The sequence below is a fragment of the Taudactylus pleione genome, unplaced genomic scaffold, assembly GCF_031769625.1.
Source record: "Taudactylus pleione unplaced genomic scaffold, aTauple2 ptg000559l, whole genome shotgun sequence".
NCBI classification, from domain to species: domain Eukaryota; kingdom Metazoa; phylum Chordata; class Amphibia; order Anura; family Myobatrachidae; genus Taudactylus; species Taudactylus pleione.
The window spans coordinates 3,229,239-3,244,763 of record NW_028284961.1 but is presented as its reverse complement, the minus strand read 5'-3'; positions in this window follow the sequence as shown (position 1 = coordinate 3,244,763).

Genomic DNA, 15,525 nt, shown 5'->3' with positions numbered 1-15,525 from the left:
GTGGGGACTTAAAAGGGCCGCACATGCGCCCCAACCCTATTTCCGCTTTAATCTTAAGTCGTACTACTTCCGGGTGTAGGCGTGCCGACTTAAGATTTCTTTTAGACACAACCGAGACCTCCCGTGTCACCGGTAAACGAAAACCTTCACTAAACCCATGAAACAAAAAGGCTGCTTCCTCCCTGAGAGGATAATGAGCCAACCAGCTCTTCAACGCCCCTAGGTCCACCGGCGAAGGTGCTTTACCTAACACCGCCCCGCGACTCGTCGGGCTGATCACCTCGATTTGTCCCTCCACCGCCGGTACGCCCGCATTCTTTAGCCGGGTGCCCGCTCCCGCAGAGCATGCATATGTGTCTATACCGACAGCCCGACCCTCTATTACATTGCGCATTATTATATGCGTAGCATTTTCCTCTGCCGGCTCCTGCACCGCCTGGGCGGGCCGGAAAGGGCTGTTTACGCACTACCAAGGAATCCGCAGAAGCGCGAGGCAGTTGGTTGACTTCCAGCCACACCTCTACGTCCTTGAAGCCAAACTGAAAATTCGCCTGCCCCTCTTGCTTTTTCCGGAATGTCTCATCATATTTCCGCCAAGCTGTACCCTTGCCTGACGAGTGCATGCCGTGCACTATATGCATATACTTGAGAACATTCATGTACTCAGTCGGGCGTGACTCAAGGTATGAAGCTGCGAAAATGAACATCCCTGCTTCCCAATTCTGGAATGAACGGAAGCTTTCATCTGTGCCTGCACCAGCTGATTTTGCCCGATCTAAAGCCTTTTTAGCATCCGCTGTAATGGAAAACATGTCCACGAATTTCCCCTTCCTGATCCTTTCCCTAACCTTAGACCTCAAACACCTAAGAATGGCCGTGTTTGCGCAATGCACCATATCCCCCGTAGAATCTGGGACCTTAGCTGCTGACACTGTGCTGGTCTTTTTGGGACTCCCCCGTTTCCCTTTAATCTTGTGCGCTAAGTATCGCATAAGCTTACGCGGCCTCTCTGATGAACTTGCAGAATCGCTAGAGTCAGTGGAAGATGAGTGTGTGCTGTGCAATGTGGAAACAGCATGCTCACCAGAAACTGCCGTCGAAGGACCAGCCACTTCGTCCAGAGTGTTCGCCAAAAGTCCCTCGTTGCGCGGTGCACCCACCACGACTTGACTCGCCGAAGCCATCTCGCTGTCCGTCCGCTGAATCTCAGCTGCCCGATTGGAATGCTCCCCAACTGCAACCTGAGGACTTGACGTAATCACAGGTGACTCAGACTGCACATCAACTCCCCCCGTGGAAAGGGGGGCATGGGGGGGCGGCAGGGGCGCATGGACAGCTGCAGGTGGCTGAGGGGGAGGGGGGGGCGGGGTGGGAAGGGGGGGTGGGATATGCATGGGCTGGGCATATGCTGCAGAAGTGGCCGGAGGAAGGGCGAAAGGTGGCGGCAGGGCATGGTAATACGGGCCGAACCCTTGCGGAAGGGCGGCGGGCCCAGGGGTTAACGCAGGGAGGGCGTACTGGAACATAGTGGGGGGGAGGGCCTGGTGGAGCCCGATGGGGGCAGAAAAGTAAGGTGCTGCATTTGAAAAATGGGGTGGGCCGTAGGGGCCGGTGAAATATGGTGACCAGCTGGGCTGCTGCGCTGGTAAAGGGTTGAATGCAAGGGGGGTTGCTGCATATTGTAACCGCCACCCATAGGTGCGGGGGTGGCGATGGGTAATAACAAGCTGGGGGGGGCACTTAGGGTACCAGTCCTGATGGACCCTGCAACTGATGCCACGCTGCAGGGGGAACCCTGGTGGCTGAATAATAGAGGTGAGGGCTGAGGAGGAGGGGGCCCCCTCGCTCCAGGGGTAGAGGGGGCTGAAGGGGGGGGATGCCGAAATGCATAGGGCCCCCTGTGCTGGATCCTGGCTTAAAATGGCCGCCGCGACCCTGTGGGCGGGGCCAACTGAGGGCGCAGGGCGCGGGCTGGCCGAGGCAAGTGTGGGGAGAGGCGCTGGGCTACGGCCGCCCGTGCTGCTCGCGGCGCCGCCGGAGAGCCAGGCGGCCATCAATTGCGGAGAGGCAGCGGGGGAGGTGAGGGAGCGGGAGCCGGCGGGGGGTGCCCGCGCGGGAACGCGGGCGGGCACATGCTCGCGGCCTGCAGCTTGGTGCGGCCCGCGTCTGGATGGAGGGGGAGCCGCAGATGTAAGGGGCCTGGAAGCCTCCATCAATCGGCGGGGGGGGGGGGGGGGCGCTGAGCGGCGGGGTCTGGGCATTATGAAACAGGAATGAGGGGGGGGGGCAGTAAAATCAGAGGACAGAGGGAGGGGGGGGTGGAAACAGCAGGTGGATGGGATGTTAAACACAAAAAAGGGGGGGGGCTGGATAGAAGGAGCTGGAAGGAAAGGGGTGAGAGAAAGATGAGAATAAAAGAGATAGGTAGGATGTGAAATAAAAGAGAAAGAATTTAGACCAAGATATACAGCTATGCAGATACTATATGGAATACTTAGCCAGCCTGGTTTGAAGAAACTGGAAAAGAGGAAAATGGCTCCTCTTACCAAGGAATATATATGGGTAATTTGTAACCTCCCACAAATCCTATGATAGGCATATCACATCAACTGACCACTACCTAACCACACCTTACCCAGCCTTAACCCTTAACTAACTAACAAATTTTAAATATCAAACAGGGTGCTTATCTATCCTCAAACTTAATTAAGTATTCGTATGCATTAATTGTGAATTCAGCTGTAGTAACCTTCCTAGTTTAAGGAAGATTGGAATGTATTGGAGATAACATTGTATGTCTATTCCCATGCTCACTTCCCTTACCTCCCTAACAGTTCACTCCCTTGTCTATACAGTAGATAATAATGTAATGAATACTAACAATGACTTCTGTATTAAGATGTAGTGTGAATCTTTGAACACTATACTGACTGTGTGTTGATTCTGTTGGAGTACTCTGTATTACAAGGGTCTGACACAAAATAAATGAGCTTTGGCTGGTGATTAATTACAGAAGATTAAATATGATCTATCAAACTAAAGCTACTGTACCTACATTTATTCAACGTGTCACCATGTAACATAGGCAACATTCAAAAATAAAATATGGAACATATAGCTTGAGCACAATCATTTAGCAAAACAGGATGATCCAGCTCTGGTTGCCTTTAAATTAAATCTATTGCCATTCAAATACAATTAATGTGGATGTGAATTTTAAGAATTAACTGTTTTTGCCCCTTGTACACGGAGCAGTTGGTGATGTGAGAGCTGCTTATTTTTACTAATGAGAACCGGTGATAAAAGAAGATGTAATTATCAGTGTATTTATGTTATGCTTCAGCTCATCTCCCAGCTGCCAAATTGTACCAGGGTATGGCCGTATCCTGCTGTAGGAGAGTAAACATACAGCTCATTAGGAGCGTGATTAGCTTAAAAAACTAAAAAACATTGTCAATGTATGCAGCAGGGGAATACCTCCCATGAATCAGGATGAATGTGCAAATGTTGGGACAGCCACTGTAAATTGGGACTGTCCAAGTGACATTAATATGATTCGGCAGGTATGCTCTACAGTGCAAATTACACCCATGTGCATAGTTATTACACCTATCATACATCAAGTAGTGGAAGCAAATAATTCCTGCTGTTTGGTAATGATGCTCGGTATACAGTACAGATATTAACACTAAACATTTCCTCTGCAGCTACTGTAAGGAGCACTACTAAAGAATTGTACGAGTAGGCAAATGTTAGGGATAATGTACAGAAAGTCAGGGCATCTTTACATGTGGTTTATAATATTTAGGTTACAGGTCTCCACATCACAGTACAAAAAATATGTAAAAATATAGAAACTAGTGCAGAAAGCCCCCGATCCCAAGCAGCCAGGACAGTGTATCCAATGTAGGTATCATCGCTACACAATAGTCACTTACTTTGTTTTTCCATTCTGGAGATTGTACTGTAAGTAGAAATGAGAAACTAGTTGAAACAACTGGCAGATCCAAGCGAGTAAAGTAATACGTAGATGTAACTCATTAATATTAAATATCGAACAAAAACAACACCATTCATTAGATCAGGGGTCAGCAACCCTTTTCTACTAATATGCCGTATAAAATAATCTAGCTCAGGCCAGAGTACTAGTTCTATTATAGCATGAAAAATAACAAGTATACTGTACAGTGCTTTTTTCTGAGAGTATACAGAGGGTGGGCAGTACCAGCACTTGATTTTAAGTCTAATGGCGCATACACATGTAACGATTTTTTGAACGATTTGCCGTTAACTACATCATTATCATTAAATCGTTTAAAAAATCTTTCAGTTTCTCAGTTATAACGATGAACGATAATCACCAATGCGCGCTCCCGTTTGTAGTTTATAGTTTTCATTCATCGTCCCTTCAAACTGTCCAAAATAATGATTTTCATTAAGAAAAGGAACATTGGGCCTGATACAGAGCCAGACGCTCTGAAAGAGCGCTCGCTCTGAATCAGGGAGTTCTCTTTTTATATTTTGGTGCGGCCTCCTGGCCGCTCGCATTGCTGTGGGTTGATGGTCGCGATGGTCAAGACCATCGCGACCATAGGGCTTGCGATGAGACCCTAGTGGTAGGGTCTCGTGGCCGCAAGCCCCAGTGAGTTTTACGGCTCTAAATAGAGCCGGAAGCTCACCAATGACATCACTCGTGATATCAGTGGGGCCGCCCCCAAACGGCAAGCGTTCCTTCTGGAACGCCTTCGTTTGGGCAGCCACCCCCCATGCCCACCTCCCAAACGGGGTGAGCTGTCAATCACCATCGACAGCTCGCCCCCTTTGGTGTGAGACCCATAGCGACGGAGCGCCCGTCGCTAGCCGGGTGTCGCGCATGCGCACGTCAGAGCCGGCTCCGGCGTGTGCATGCTCAGTGACCTAATATCGTTAGTTTAAGAGAGGAGCAGGCCTGTGTGCAGTCTCCATGTGGCCCCCTCCAGTCTCGTGGTGTAGTTGTGTGTAGAATTTGGCACTGTGGACATGGGCCCTCATTCAGATCCACTCGCGAGTGGCTGTCCGCTCGCAAGTGGGTCGATGGTCCGCACTGCGCATGCGCACGACGGAGGGAGCTCGTCGTGCGCATGCGCGAGACCCGACGAGCGAAGGACTTTCCTTCGCTCGGAGTGTCTCATTAAAGGGGGCGTGCTGTCGATGTTGACTGACAGCACGCCCCCTTTGGTGGGCGTGTCGGGGGCGTGCCTGCCAGACGGAGGCGTTCCCAAGGGAACGCCTACCGTCTGAAGCCAGCCCCACTGACATCACTAGTGATGTCAGTGGGAGTGATTTTGGCTCTGATAGAGCCAAAATCACTCCTGGCCTTGTGGTTGAAAAACTCAACCGCAGGCTTTTGCTCGCAGTTTCAATGGTCGCGATGGTCAAGACCATCACGACCATCATCCTGCACTCTCGTATATGCTGTGGGTGGTGACCCACAGCTATACGAGCGTCCAGGAGGACGCTCCATATTAATGGAGGTGGGCCCTGATTCAGAGCGAGCGCTCTGGTCAGAGCGTCCGGCTCTGAATCAGGGCCAAGGTGCCTAGGCAATGTTCCAGTGATTTCTCTACTGTGCATGTGCAAATCTGTGGGTAAATATTATCAGTGCCAACATCAGACTCCAAAGAGGTGAGTATAATGTACAGTTAGAGTGCAGGGTGTGCAGGTGTGGGGCCACTTGGACTCAGGTCCTGTCTACATCATACACCATTGGTTGAACCCATTATTTATACACCACTATCTGCAACCCTTCCTATCTCCTTCCCCATCATCATTCCCCAGATACATCATTCCCCAGATACAAACACCTCATATTTCATTTAAAATAATTTCTCAGATCTGTCCCCCACCTCATTTATAATCCCTCTCCTCCTTGATTAAAAATCAGGGTAGAGCTTATTTCCCCTTCATGCTAGGAACCTGGAAGTGATGTGAGTGGGGCAGGTGCAGTTCCATGCCCATTAAGGCCACCTAATAATAAAGTTGTCCCCACCTAAAAAAGAAAGTTGTCCCCTCGCGGGCTCGCTGTGCTCGCAATGCTTCGGGCTCGATGGCACGCTATGCTCGCCACAAGGTTATATTCCCCCTCTATGCCCACTTGGATGGTAGGGAATGATGTTGGACACTAACTGATGATGTCAGGGTTCTCTCCATGAAGGGGATTTAGACATTACCTAAAAATCAGACCTTGTATTGGATGACCCAATAACATCAGTCACCGTGCCTTCTATCCCACAGCTTGCAGCATTATGACTGTTAGATAGCTTCCAGCTATGCACAAATCAGTGAGTGAAGACATCCCAGCACTGTGATTGGCGGATGTTAGCAAGTGCAAGTCAATGCAATTGTGGGTTTTGCAGAGAAGAGCATGTGTAAAATTACACCTGTTTTCAGATGGAACTTTTGCACCAAGGATAAGATTTGTATATGGGTGAATATCCGAGTTTGTATCCATGCATGTACGGCCAACTTATGTTCAACCCTGTACCAGCTCCCTTAGATTCCAAGTAACTGGTCAGCCTCCAGCAGTTTCTGTTCTTGTTAGTCTCCCTGTGGAGGGATGACACACTGATGCATTAAGCAGAACAAAGACAGTGTCCTGCTCCTTTCCAGGGCTCTGCAGAGGACTGTACCGGTGACTGAGATAAGGAAGAGGGAGAGAGGATCGCTGTGCCATTAAATTGTGTAACCAGAAGCCCCCTTAAGTGGGGTAAAGTGCCCATGTGTGTCTGTGTGTGCATGTGTCAGTAACCCTGTGTTGGAGAATGTATGTGACAAATTAAGGTAGTATCTACTTACCAGACAGCCCCATGTAGAGCTGATGCTGTCTAGCAGAATAAAACATCCCTGAGTTAGTGTAACAGAATGGTATCATTCCCTGCCTCTCTCTTCATGTATTGCAATGTAGATATTAATGCACATTTACCTTGTTTCTGTAGTAGGTCTTGTATCCCATTCACTTTAGCCAATGATTTCTTAGCTGTCTCAGTTATTTTTTTATTGGCTGTCTCAGTATTTGGTTCTATCAATCCACTTGCATCTATTTCTGCCTCAGTGAGAATCAGATGCTTCTTAATATCAATGAATCCTTTATCAGGTTCCTGATCACATATTATCAGCATGTCTTCGGGATCTAAACATAAAAAGCAGACAAGAATTACTGTAATATAAAGTGGGAAATGAATACATACAAGGTATATCTGTAGTTTAGTGCCTTTACCTGTTGCTGTTATTCTTTTATATCTGCTGCATAGCCTCCAACTGTACTGCTGTCCCACCCAAGGGCTGCAGTGTCTTGTAGATGTGGGTGAGGTTGGAGGGGCACTTTCTCAATGCTGTCAGCACTTTTGCATTAAGAGCAGCAGTTGAATAGATGCTATGCGCATCTAAACATTGTGGTGGGGTGAGTCAAGGGCCTAGAGGAAGCCCAGCAGCTCAAGGAGTCCCTAAATGAGAGCATGTTATGAGGCCATGCTATCTTAGAAGGTCATGCCCCCCTTTTGGGAGTGCACCTTCAGCCCACACTGAATTCCTGAATCCATTCTTCCATATGTTTGGAGATATACAGCTGTGCTACCTTGTAGTGATTGCGGTCACAGGTTATGATGTCATCTGGGGACTGGGCCTAAGTGAAGCTCATTGGTAACAACTGAGTTAAATAACCACTTGTTGCAGATCTGTCATGCTGGTTATAGTGTTCATACAATAGCATTGCTGTGCTCCGGCTCTGTGCTTTACCATATTGCCAAAGTAGGATGCATAGGCAGGGGCATAAGTTCATGTCAGGTGCCAAAACTCATGATAGATGAAGGTCGCTTCCAACCCCTGGTGGCTTGGCTTGTTCCAGCAGCCCAGTGTCTCTCTAGTTCCAGTCAGTCCCCTTCTGTCTTTCCAGCCTCTCTAGTGTCTTTCCAATCAGCCCCTTCTGTCTCTCCAGCCACCTAGTGTCACTCCAGCCAGCCCCCCTCTGACTCTCCAGCCATGCCTCCTTTGTCTTTCCAGCCTCCCAGTGTCTCTCCAGACAGTCCCCAGTGTCTGTTCAGCCCCACTTGTGTCTCTCCAGTGAGTATGCTTCTGTCTCTTCAGCCCCCCCACTGTCTATCCAGCCCCCCCACTGTCTCTCTACCCACTTCTCTCTCTCCAGTCCCATCAGTGTCTCTCCATCCAGCCCTCCTCAGTGTCTGTCCAGCCGTCCTCCTTCTGTCTCTCAAGCCAGCCCCAGTGTCTCTCCAGTCAGCCCACCTCTGTCTTTCCAGGCCCACCAGTGTTTCTTTAGCCATCCCCTTCTGTCTCTCCAGCCTCCCAGTGTCTCTCCAGCCAGCCACCCTCTGTCTCCCCAGCCAGACCCCAGTGTCTCTCCAGCCATCCCTGTAGTGTCTCTCCAGGTCCTGCCCCAGCATCCCTCTGGCTCCAGCATACTTACCTTCTCCTATGTACACTGGCTGCCCCTGCTCCTCTTCGTACCAAAGCTCCTCTGACTGCCACGTCGCAAATCTGCAGGCACTGCCAGTGGCTGGTGCAATAAATATTTTTTTTTGTTTATTGTGACTTGCAAAAATGTTATTGCAACAGCCACCACCGGTGGTGCCTGAAGACGAGAGAGCGGTTTCCCAGAACCCACAGATAGATCCATCTATAACAGATACCTGTGATGCTGCAGTAATCAGAAGGGCACAGGCAGCGGTTATAGTTGGATTTATCGGTGTGCCCCTTGTACCCCCCTGTCACCAGGCCAGCTCCCTGGAGCTTCCCTGACAGCTCATGCCCAAAGGCCAGTAACTCCAATGCCTCCAGGAGTTCCACCACTGGGCATAGGTGCCATGGACCAGAACTCCCCACCCCAGCACATGACCTAAGGGTGCACCCTCTCTTTCTAAGCAGCAGGGTGACTCTCCAGGCCACAGTAAGCAGGAAATGTGCAGTGAGTTGGCCACAAAACAAATGAATTTTGCATTAAAAATAAAAAAATTAATAGAAAGCTTACATACACATGCCTATGTGCAGATTATCCATGCAGGTCAAAAAGGAATAAAAACACAAGGTGCCATAAAGCATGAAAATAATGCTTTATTGTGTGTTTCATAATGCTTCTATAAAACAATTATTATCAATTTTTGATTTTGATTTTTCCTGCAGGATATGACGATGGAAGGGACTGCTCCCCGGGAGGTTTCTGTTCTCCCTGAGCTAACCTTAGGACATCTGCGTTATGGATTGACAGGTTACTTCCCCAATCATACTCACCACATGCCTATGACCTTAAACCCCTAGTCTAGAGACATATGCAGCTAACAATGCAGGGGTTTTAAAGGGTTAAATATCTTAATTTGACTGCAGCCAATGTTTAGTGGTATGGGCAGGCTTAAAGATGGGATAGGCTTTATATGCTTATTACAGGCAGGGTTCTACCTCTTTTCAGTGATTTCTCCTTAAAGAGTGGTGCTGCTGCTGCTGCAGACAAGTTTTGTTTTTAGTCATGTAAGATCATGTTGCCTCAATTTTTCCCATGTGGGCTACTACGATTGCTCCCCCTAGGGTTTCCGGCTTCTGTTTTTGTGATATTAGGGTGCCGGAGGTCTACTCACACTATTACAATTGCTGTCAGAATTTCCTTGTTGCTTTCTGCATTGGCATGTTTCTAAATTTATTAACTTGGTTAATGATGGGGCCTTGATGGATTTTGCCCTGTTTTTGCCATGAGCCATGGAGACTGATTGGTTGTTTTTCTTTATTCCCTCCATCCTTTAATAGTGACTTTGTTTTCCATTAGTTTGTTGGGATGTTGTGGTCCTGTTATTCATCTTTAGCTCTTGGGACTTTCCTTAGTTTTTAATTCACTGGGTTGGCTGACTTAAATCTCCTGGGTTAGGTGCACCAGCTGACTGGGTAGTGTTATTTGGTGTATTGATATGGGAGGTAGGGCCCTTTTTTACTTGCCATTGAGAAGGACAATTGGCCCTGCCAGTGTGTTTGTAGAGACCCTATTGACTTATTATTGAAGGGGGCAATTGGTACTGCCAGTGTTGTGGTGGAGACCTTACTTACTTGCCGTTTAGCAGGGCAATTTGTGCTACTAGTGTGGAGTCTCTATTTACTTGCCCTTGTCTAGGGCAACCAGCCCTGCCAATGTATTTGGGGACATCCTTGTTACTTGCCAATGTGAAGAGCACCTAGCCCTGCAAGTGTGGTCACTGATGATTGTTTGGGTGGGGGGTTATGTGTTAGGGCTAAAACGGCCTGCCCTGTGCCTTACTCACCCACGGGCCGCAGTGTCCGTGAGTTGGAAAAGTTATGGTGACCGATCACAGCCAAGAAAATAGATGTCATGCCCATGCACATGGCATTTATTCACTGTGAGGGAAGAGCTTGGGGGAAACCTCTGTAAGTGCTCGGCACACCCCCAAGCGTTCTGGACTGGGTACATGTCATAATGACACCCCCCTTCCTGATCGGCCATGCCCCCTTTTGTGGCCATCCAGGGAGGGGCCTTCAGTACACGCATAGACTCCCTGCCTGCCCCCTTAGTACCCTGACCTATGGGATCACTAAGGTAACTAAACTAGTAGATGGAGATGTTTTAACTGCATTGACCATTTAGATTGACCTAATCTGTTTGACTTTATTTAGTATGTTCATCATAAAGATTTTGATAAAGAGTGTTTGACTATCATTGTATGCTCCCCCCACTTCTACACTGAACAGTGGGCCTGATTCAGACCCGCTCGCAAGCAGGTCGGTGTTGGGACAGTGCGCATGCGCACGAGGTAGCCGGCTCCGTTGTGCGCATGCGTGAGACCCGCATAGAGACGGGCAAGCAGTCGCTATGGGTCTCACACCAAAGGGGGCATATTGTCGATGGTGAGTGACAGCACACCCCCTTTGGTGGGCGTGCCAGGGGCGTGGCTGGCCAGATGGAGGCGTTCCCATGGGATGTCAGTGGGAGTGCTTTTGGCTCTGTTTGAGCCAAAAGCACTCCTGGGCTTGCGGCAGACGAGACCCTACCACAAGGGTCTCGTCGCAAGCCCGATGGTGGTGATGGTCTTGACCATCGTGACCATATTTTTGGCCGCTCGCTATAGCTGTGGGTGGTCACCCACAGCTATGCGAGCGGCCAGGAGGCCGCTCGAAAAAAAGAGAAGGAGGGCACTGATTCAGAGCGAGCGCTCTGAAAGAGCGTCCGGCTCTGAATCAGGCCCAGTGTGCTAAGACTTTATGTAACTTGTACTTCCACCATAGTATGTAAACTATTTTTCAAATATAGGTACTACCATATTACCCGATTAGCTTCAGGAAGAGACCAGGGGTTAGATTTACTAAAGGTTGATTTAAATCATCAGGATTTCTGACAGCAAAATCTGCAAATTTATCATTTCAAAATCCATTTTTGGATCACATTTCAAAATCCATCCAATTTCAAAACCCATTGAAGACTGACATTAATGTCAATCGGATTTTGCAGGTGAAAATGCCGTCAGTTTTGATCTTTCAAATTAAAACTGATGGTAAATAGAAATCAAAACACACTAGCAAACCCATCCAAAAAGAATCACACAGTTATCTGTGCAGGCTTCTTAGAATTAAAAATAAATAAAGAGTTACAAAAATTACTTGGGGTCCCCCAGGGGCAAATTGGGAAGCTGGGACACTGGTCCGGTCCCATCATCCCCTTCAGTGGCCGCCAATCACTCACCACCCCCCTGGCTGCCAGTCCATTGGAGCTCTGATCGAGCAGCAGCAAACAGCTTCAGCGCATGTGTAGAAGCTCACTGAAGCAAAAGAAAAATGGTAGATGAGATGGGGGAGGTGCCCAGCCACAGCAGCTCCTCCCATAATCCTTTACAGCTCTGTCTCCAGCCCGTGAGTAACTCATGGGTAGGGATGGACATTGGAAGCCTGGCATCGAATGGTTGCCGGGCTCCTGACATCAAATCATGTGATGTGATGGCAACTAGCCATTGCATCATAATCATTAAATAGCATAACCATTACTATGGTTATACTAGCAGTCAAAAAGTGGGTGGAGCCTGTGTGAAAGGGGCAAAGCCTTGCGGAACTCCCGTCCACGTCATTGTGGGGGTGTGCCAAGCACTCCCCGAGATGCTGGGCTGCCCCCAGGCTCCCTCTGTACACATTTCCCTCATACAGTGGAGAACCTGCCCAAAGGGGAGTTTTTGTGGCTAAAATGCAACTGCTTGGAAACACAAGTTTACAAGGAGAAAAGCATGAAACTAACTCAAAGACTGCTAGAAAGGGGATACAGTAAGAGGAGCATTAAAAAAGCTAAGAAAAACATCTTACATGTTCCAAGGGAATCTTTGATCTTCTCGGAGGATTCACAGAAAACATCCAAAACAAAAACAAAATCAGAGGAGTTAATATTTATTGGGAGTTTCTGCAGAAAGTAGTGGGACATTCAAAGCATAATCCAGGGACACTTGGCTATCCTACATTTTGATGAGGACTTATCCTTGATACTAGGAAGTAAGGTTGCCATGGGATGGCGCAGATCAAAAAACCTAAAGGATACCCTAGTGAGTAGTCACTTCAGCAGACACCCAAAAAGTGAGAAGGCGGCAAAAGGATCGTTGCCATGCAGGTCTTGTAAGGCATGCAAATACATGGTAAATCATGACCATGTAGTGGACACATATGGTCAAACAACTCAGCTGAAAGATTTCATCAATTGTGTCATTCACTGCATCATTTTGCAGTTGTGACGTGAAATATGGTGGCATGACCTCCAGGTCAGTTAAACAAAGGACTATAGAACATGCAGGAACAATTAGAAATGCCTCTTCTGACTTAACAAAATTTAAGAAATTGACCTCAGTGGCCCGTCACTTCCATACTCACCATAAAGGGAACCACAAAGATCTTCTTATCTTTGGATTGGAAAAAATTAAACTTGGAATTTGAGGGGGAGACCTGACACCGGAACTGATGAAACGAGAGAGTGAATGGACATTTAAGTTAGGTACTCTTGCTCCTAAGGGTATGAATGAGTACGTTAACTATAGTGTGTTTCTTTAAACAATTTTTACATTAAATCCAACAAACCTAAGACTGTAACATCAGCTCTTTTAAGGTGATAAGGGACCATAATATATTGTAAACATAGAGTCACCATTTGAGATTAGGGATCTTTAATATGATTTCTTCAACTGCTCTATACTTAATCATCTTAATTAATGATCATATCAATGGCTCAGCTAACAGTTAACACATACACTTATACTTTTGTTTTTACACTGGATATCCACAGTTTCCACTTATTTGTGATTTCATTCTAGCTCTTTTGTGTTTTTCTTACTTTTTTCACATTTTTGCATATCATTCACACCAATATTGCAACACCAAATATTATCCTTTATCACTTGCTATATTTATCTATAGCCTTTCTTCGTGGGGATCATTTTTGATCGCTATAAAGGATGGCCATCATTAGTTCCTCTCAAAATTTTTCTAAATAATTTTACATCATTGTTTTATGGTCATAACTAGGGGTGTGCACCGGCCACTTTTCGTGTTTTGTGTTTTGGATCTGGATCTTTCTTCGTGTTTTGGATCTGGATTGGTTTTGCCAAAACCACCCTTCCGTGTTTTGGGTTCTGGGTTTTGTGTTTTGGATCTGTATTTTTTTTTTAAAAAGCATAAAACCAGCTAAAATCACAGAATTTGTGGGTTTTTATGCTCCTATTCAATTATTAACATCAATAACCTTCATTTCCACTCATTTCCAGTCTATTCTGAACACCTCACAATATTGTTTTTATGGCCAAAAGGTTGCACCGAGGTAGCTGGATGACTATGCTAAGCGACACGAGTGGGCGGCACAAACACGTGGCCCATCTAGGAGTGACACTGCAGTGGAAGACAGGATGGCAGTTTGAAAAACTAGGCCCCAAACAGTACATACTGCAAAGAAAAAAAAGAGGTGCAAGATGGAATTGTCCTTGTGCCCTCCCACCCACCCTTATGGTTGTATAAATAGGACATGCACACTTTAACAAACCAATCATTTCAGCGCCAGGGTCTGCCACATGACTGTGGCTGAAATGATTGGTTCGTTTGGGCCCCCACAAAACAAGCTGGCAATTAATGTGTCCCTGCACAAACTGGCTCTACGGAGGCAAGATGTCGTCCTCATCCTCCTCATCCACCGATTCCTTGGATAAAACAGGAAAAAGGGATTTAGGTGTCCCTGGACAGCTTACGGTCTTAGCCAAAGTTTCTGAACTTGACAGTAACTTTTTATGAACGCGCTGCAGGTGCCATATAAGGGAGGATGTTCCTAGGTGGTTAACGTCCCTACCCCTACTTATTTCACTTTTACATATGGTACATATGGCAAGACAGTTGTTGTCCGGATTTGGATAGAAATATTGCCAGACCAAAGAGGTGGAATGTTTGGTCTTCTGCCCAGGCATGACCGTGATGGGCTTTTTCATCCCACGGACAACAACTGTCTCCCCCGGAGCCTGATTTAAACAAACCACATCACCATCAGAATCCTCCTCGCCAACTTCCTCCTCAGCGCCAGCTACACCAGTATCCTCATCCTGTTGTACTTCAACAGTGACATCTTCAATTTGCATATCAGCAAGTGGACTGTGGGTGCTCCTTTCAGCACTTGCAGGGGGCGTGCAAATGGTGGAAAGAGCCACCTCTTCCCGTCCAGTGCTGGGAAGGTCAGGCATCGCAACCGCCACCACACTTGGACTCTCCTTGGGGATTTGTGATATCTTCTTAGAATGCACAGTTCTTCGCTGTGCTTTTGCCAGCTTAACTTGTTTGATTTTTTTAGTGGGAGGAGGGCTTCCATCGTCATGTGACGCTGAACCACTAGTCATGAACATAGGGAAAGACCTTAGCCGTTCCTTGCCACTCCGTGTCATAAATGGCATATTGGCAAGTTTACGTTTCTCTTCAGATGATTTAAATGTTTTTTTTAAGGTCATTTTCCTGAACATTGTCATTTGGGATTGTATGTGCCCTCTACTATGACATTGGGCATCGGCCTTGGCAGACGACGTTGATGGCATGTTATCGTCTATGTCATGACTAGTGGCAGCAGCTTCAGCACTAGGAGGAAGTGGTTCTTGATCTTTCTCTATTTTATTTTTATCGGAGAAAGTTTGGTCCTCCATTTATGTTATATTGATTTGATATATACGTGCGGCTAAGGCGCACACAAACACAGAAAATATTTTTTTATTTTCGCTGGACAGTAGTGCACTTTGTGGGTTACAACACCCTTTAAGAAATGAGCCAGCCGGCCCTTTACTTATGGGACACAGGCGCACGTTGGCGCTGCTCCTTTGTTGATGCACGTGCAGCTACAGCCCACACAATTCACAAACACAGAAAATATTTTTTTATTTTGTTTGGAGTGCCCTTTGGGGGTTACAGCACCCTTTAGCGGTCAATCCAGCCGGCCCTTTACATATGACACAGGCGCACGCTTGGCACTACTTTGTTGATGCACGTGCG